This window comes from Empidonax traillii, unplaced genomic scaffold, assembly GCF_003031625.1.
Source record: "Empidonax traillii isolate 1590-97213 ecotype Southwest subspecies unplaced genomic scaffold, ASM303162v1 scaffold21:size2437335, whole genome shotgun sequence".
Classification (NCBI taxonomy): domain Eukaryota; kingdom Metazoa; phylum Chordata; class Aves; order Passeriformes; family Tyrannidae; genus Empidonax; species Empidonax traillii.
The window spans coordinates 467,263-474,066 of NW_020955214.1; the positions used below are offsets into that span (position 1 = coordinate 467,263).

At 33.7% G+C, this 6,804-nt stretch overlaps 1 long non-coding RNA gene across 1 annotated transcript; it reads left to right on the plus strand.

Annotated features, from left to right (window-relative positions):
* Positions 1 to 772: 772 nt before the first annotated feature.
* LOC114066182 lies at positions 773 to 4,909 on the plus strand. The gene is made up of 3 exons (XR_003573128.1): positions 773 to 851; positions 3,704 to 3,795; positions 4,757 to 4,909. It is a non-coding gene; the product is annotated as an uncharacterized LOC114066182 (long non-coding RNA).
* The last annotated feature ends 1,895 nt before the right edge of the window (positions 4,910 to 6,804 follow it).

Consider the following 6,804-nt stretch of genomic DNA (forward strand, 5'->3'; position numbering starts at 1 on the left):
ATTATCAAATATAACCTATTAAGACAGCAGAACAGTGATCAGGAAACAAATCTCTTTCCCAGATTGTCTTTAGGTTCCCTGCTATATAGTTCCATGTTTGTTAAACTACATGCTATCTTGCTGAGTAATTTCTGCTCTGCCTTTGTTCATAAAACTACTGTAAAAGAGAGAAAAAAAAATCACTGCTTGAATCTTATTTTTAGCCCTTCTGGGAATTCTCAATCTGCAGAGGAATCCTAGTTCTTCTTCTCAACTGGAAGTTATCCATGGTAATTTTGAAAATTATTTTTGTAAATTTGAACATCACAAGAGAATTAAACACCTAAAATACAGTGAGATGAGCTTCGTGCCTTTAAACAGGTGAACAGCGGTCAGAAGTAAAAATAAAATAAATTCAAATGTAAGACAACATTAAAAGAGTGTAGTAGAAAAAATACCTCATGCTGGATTTAAGTGCCATAATTTGCAGTCAAGATAGCACAGCTTTCATCTACACAAAATTCAACCAGACATTAGAACAGTAGAAAACCTTCCAAGAGTTTTACAGCAGTGGTTAAATGGACCCTTTGTAACAAAACAAAATACAATCTGGTACCGTAGGGCCAATGCTGGTGTAAATGTGTCTATATAGGTACAGATAGCTCCATTAAACACTTCAGAGGCAAAGAGCATTTTACTTCTACTGTTGCAACTTGATGGAAATTTTTTTATCAAAATGCCATTGCATGAGAAAATGCTGTTTTGTTTAAAATTCTTTTAATGATTTTAAAACATCTGCTTGAAAGGTCCTAAAAAATGCTTAGTGGGACTGGTCAGACTTGCTGATTGTAAGATGGAGTCTTCAGCCATTGGTGAATTGATCTGATTGAGAGGTCTCTTAATTGAGGACTTCAAAAAAGCAAGTTTCTTTACATCTATGTGTTTTACTTAAAAATAAGTATTTAAGAAACCTTTAGAGTAAATCTGAAGAATTTATATTCTAGATAGATACTATTCCATATTATATCTATCTTTCCTCTTTCCTTTCCCTCATAGATGATAATGGATTATGAGCTATTGTGGGGGAAAGCAGATTTTAACATAATTTTACAATGGAAAATCGGGTGTTCTTATTATTGTGTGCCAGAGATAGAGCTCAAGAAAGTTTTTTTCACCTGATGACACAGTTGTCTCTCTGCAACGGTGGTGGTGGGTTCTCTAGGACACAGCTGGGAAGCAGGGGTGGGATGACCCTTTAGCATCCAATCTCATAAACTGATGGCTCTTAAAATAAGATTCAAACCTTGAATTAGGTCTAGGAGAGCCATGAATGGAGAAAACTAAGTGAAGCAGCATTAATGCACCTGAATAGTGTGTACATCTGCAGAGCACTTGTTCCTTTTCCTGTTCAGTATAATCAGTGACTTATAGAAGTGGAAGAAGACAGGAGACCTCATGAGATCTTTCACTCCAAGTGTCATCTCCTTCCATTCTGGGTGCACAATAAACCAAGTAGAGCAGATTTTGCAGAGTATGTACCAGGGCTCAGGGCAAGCTCCAAGAGTCAGCAAAAGAAAAATGTGTGAGAGATGATTCTTTCCATTTGCTGGTGACTCAGAACAAGGTCTGAAACTGGTGCCTTATGCAGCAACAAAATGTGGCCAGCATCTATTCACCTCTGTGTGATGATATGGTCTCCTGGCTTCCTCCGAATTTCTGTCAACTTAATTAGTCTATAATTTGGGAAATAATAATACAGTCTGGCAAAGACCCCTTGATCACTCGATTGGACTTTGAATAGGCCATCTGGAAGTACTTTGCTCTAAACTTTTCTTTAAAATTACCTACTTGAGAAGCTCCATTGTACCTTGGCACCATCTATTGTAGTGTGGCATGATCCCACATAGTGAGAACATTTTCCCTAGTATTTAACCCAGATTTTCTTTGTCACATGTTATGATGTTTGCTAGTTGTGCTGTCCCCCATAGACACAGAGAACAACTGATCACTGTCTTTTTTTTTTTAATCTTTTGTATAGATTAGAAGAGACCTTTATGTCCACTCGAAGATAAACAAACTCAGTTCTTTCAATCTTTTCCCAGTGGTCATGCTTTCTTAGACTACTATAATTCTTTCTGATTTCTACTAAACTCACTGAAATCTTACACTACATACCTTGCAAAGTGTTTTTTTTTTTTTTTAATAGTGTATTGATATAGCAAAAAGGGTGTTGTCATTGTACAGAGGAGTCCTGTTTTGTTGTGAGTTTTACAGGGTGTTTTGCTGGCCATCAGGGAAAGAATGATTGTGAATATGAGAGATATGTTTGTCAATTTTCATACATGTAGTATGTTTAAAAATTTTGAGAAAAATCAGTATTATCTTTATTTGAAAAACTAAAAGCATTTAGATTTTAGCAATGAATTTAGAATAATCTCATCTCTGAAACTTGTCCTTGTTAAATCATATTCAATGTCACAATTGTTTACATAAGCAAGGATAATTAGTACATCTGTAATCACTTTCACTGGCAGTCTATGAAAGAGCTGAATGCTTCAACTTTAGCCCTTTAATCTAAAGTAAAGAATAAGTCAATGTCATGTAATCTAAACTATAAATATTGAACACAAAATTACCAATTAATGTTAGGTACTATTAGGTCTCTAGGAATAATAATAATAATAATAATAATAATAATAATAATAATAATAATAATAATAAAAATTATAGCATTCTAATTTTAAGCAAAGTTATTAACTAAGAGTTGGGTTTGCAGAATCTTCATTAGAACATCCCTTCATTTTTTCAACGTGTGTTTGCACTGTAAATACTAAACAAATATTGACTAACTCTGAGTTACAGCAGTAAAAATACTTCCTGGAACTACCACAGAGAGCTTGAAAATAAAAGGAATGCATTATCAAGGGAACAATTTCTCCTGATGGCAACTTTTACTTTATTTCCAGTACCTGCCCTTCATGTACTGGAAAATTCTGTTCCATAATTGCTTCTTGAATATTAATATGAAGACTCTTCAAGATACCTTGGCAGTCATTTCTGTCACAGTTATTTTTTTATGAGGAATAGTATCCAACTTGATTTCCAGGATTAGCTCCAATTTGATTCTCTTTCATATGATCCACAGTCTGTTATACCTTGATAATGTTATTTTAAAGGATACCTAAGAGTTTTCTGATATTCGGAAGGCCTGCTCATTGGCAGGTGTTTTTCCTTCTGAAGAAATTAAGTATATATAGTTATTTTGAATGTGGATGAGCTTTTATACACATTTAAGCAAAATCATTGATACTGTAACAATTCACTTTCTTGTAATAGCTATTTAATAGAGAAATTTAAATGTCTTTGCTGCGTGTCTTCAGAATAGCTGATCTTCTCTTATTTATATCAATGACTATGTAAATGTTCCTCAAACCTGCAACATTTCTTCTAGATGTTTCTTGTTATGAAATGTTCTAACCTCAATTCTTTTTTGTTATGTTACAGATATCTATTTAGAAAATTGTCCTAGTTCCTGATGTTGAATATTGTACCTCTATTTTGTGAACCCTCTTCATTTTAAGATTAGAAAAAATAGCTCTCTGAAACAGACAATATGGGCCAAGTCATTCCTTTAGGGTATTATTTTAGACAGCTGCACAGCAAATAAGCAGAGTAAGGCTTATTTACACACAGTCATTGAAGCATTCATTCCACTGATTTATAGGACAGCAAAAGGTCTTTGAGACACAGAACCAGCGATTTTGAGCTGAAGTTGAAAGAGAGGATTTTCTACCCTGCCCACCCCCAACCCCAAAGGTATTAAAAAAATCAATTGTAGGATTTGTTGCCAGAACAGATAGATACAGTACAGTCCTACGTCCTGGATAATATTGATCTCAGATACTGAGTCTCGATTTTTCATAGTGTAATCATAATAAGAATTTGCAAAGGTCTTAGTAATATAGTATTTTGACTTTGTTTCTGTAAAAGGTAAAATGTGCACATTTGTTTTTAACTAAACTGTGAGTGCTGTAACTAATGCTACCAGAGGTTTTTGATAGTGAAAAGGGCTAAGTGTAATGTGCTGATTTGGTGGGACCAAAGTGGGGCATAATTTTCATAACCATTGAACATATTTTCATACCATTGAATGTTTTATTGATATTCAGCATTTCTTAATTTCATCTACCTTTAATTAAAAAAAAAACCAAAACACAACAACAACAACAACAACAAAAAAACACCACCTCTGCATATGTGAGCTAGTTATACAAGCTCTCACATACAGGTATTTCCAGAAAGTTCTAGGTCTTATAGTAAGATGAAACCTCTAGGCTGTGGAGATGCCTATTTGTCTTCAGTGTCTGTAGGGGAAGCTGTGATTTTCAACTAGCACCACAACTTGACATAAATCAAACAAAAGTCTAATAAGTTATCAAATTAAATAGTAGCTTTGTTGAATTCATTTTGCTAAGCATCCACAAATGTTCAGAATGCAGCTGTAAAAAGAATAAAATAGCCAGAAGACTTAGATGGTGATATTAGTATTACTAGTGTCAATTATATTGTTTGAATATCATTATTTCTGAGTTTCAAAAAAATATTATTCTTTGAATTGGAAAAAGTTCAGAAGGATGCCAAATAACTGGCACTTATTTGAATTCTGGAAAATTTCCTTGTATTGACACACTCATAAAAATCGGTCTATTTAGCCTATGCAAAGCAAAGGTTAAGAAGCAGAGTGTTTTACAATTTGTGATCTCTTCTACCAAGCCAGGATGATTAGCAGATCAAGGTCAACAAGCTGGCCAAGAACATACAACTTAAGCAAATGGAGAAGAGGCTGTCAGTATTAACAACTGGTTACAGTTGTAGAGGCATATCTGATTCCTCTTGTTTGGGTTTAGAGTCCTCCTTGCGCTGCTGCTGTGTTGGAAAACGTTAAGAGAGGAAGCTGAGTCCAAGAGAGGAAGTTTTAGAGGAATTTTTTTTTTTTTTTGAGAAACATATCCATTTTTTTAAAAATAAAGATATTAATTGGTATATTAAAGACTACAGAAGTGCCTCTTGCTTGCCTAAAGGCTGCAGGAATCAATGCTAAATCTAGCCTGAAAGTACTGGAGCTTTGATAAGTCTTGAGTTATTAGTATCTGGGCAAGGGATGGCTCAGTTGTTTATGACAGTACCTATTTCTTTCAGCTAAATCTAAAGTCTCTCTCTTCCCACTCCCCTTTCTCTGCACACACCCTCCACCCCCAGTACACATGTACAGTACAAGGTCCTAAAGTTGTACAAAATTAATCTTTACCAAAAAGTTTTGAAAATAAGTGGTCTGAATAACAGACATTCTTTCGAATGAAAATCAGTAGTGTTAATGTTTATTTCTGAAAATGTTTTTTTTTCATTATTGTTGATGAAAAGAAATTCCAAGGATTAAAAATTATTCACATCATTCTTGAGTAACATGAAATTCAATGAAAATTTAATCATTCCAGTTTATAGAGTTTTAACGATTCAAACATAGATGATAAAATTATCTTAATATCCTTGCTCCCTTATTCAGCAAATGTGTCTGCTTGTAAGCCTGTTGGAAGTCACAAGCAGCTTGTGCTGGAATACTAGCAATGCTTTTTGAAATGTAACTAATAAAAAAAAATACAGAAATGCCAGTAAAAATTAATTTGGAATGTCTTCGGAAGGAATAGTCTCTCAATTTCAAAATCATTTGGTTCAGAAGCATAGAATCAGGTACCATTATTGTAAATGGGACATATTCTCTTAATTTATTATTAGTCAAAGATAGAAAAAAAATTATTAAACTCTCTTTTAAAGGTTAAAAACATACAACTGTTTTACTATAGAAAGGGAAAAAAACAAGCCAAAACCCTATTATATTTTATGGGACACAGATTCCCTCAGTTTCCTTCATGCATATTTCCTTATATATTCCAACTTCCTATGTCACCACTGCAAAAATATCAAATAGAAAATATTTTAGGAAATCTAAAAACTGTTTGGATAAGATGTGAAAAGTGAATAGAGTATCCTTAAATAGGCTGATTTTCAATAGTCTCAGATCTGACAGATTAATACTGGTATTTATGGATTATTCTGGATCAGGTTCAAATACATAAATGAAGTTTATAATTAGTCAACTGTGGTACTTTTAAAGTTTTTCACAATAATGTCCTTGAGACTGTAACTCCAAATACCAGAGCTTTTCACAATTTGTTTCAAATCATTGAAACATTCTATGCAATTAAAACCAGGTTTCTTGCACCTTGCAAATAGAGTGATTTGTATTATTTAGCTGTCCTTTTCTCTATTCTAGGCAAAGTCTTTATTTTCCTTCAAAAAACATTCAATTGTACTCCTAAATAATTCTAAGAGGAATTATAGAGCTTTTAGTAGGTAACTGAATACTGTTTTCTTTTCTCTCTACCTCACTGCAGTATCCTGGTGTCGCTTTTGATCCTCTTCTGAGCTAAACCTATGGCTAGTCAAACCTACTGAAAAATGTAGTAGAAGAAAATGGAAACATGAATTACAATATTTTTCAGATCTGTGCTTTCATATATGTGTTTTCACATATGTGCCAGCCTTGATATGGACATCAGTGTATGGTCAGCTATTGCAGTTATGTCTTCAGAGATTTCTAATTCAGTGGTTGCTCACAGAGGATCTGGAGAATCAGTTCCAGTCTAAGTCCAAAGCAGAGAATAAACCCTATCTTCGCTCTTTCCTTTCTTTCACTTTCTCCCTCAAAGCCATCTTCAAGTAACTGTTGCATAATTGCTAGATATTATTCCCACAAAATACATTTAA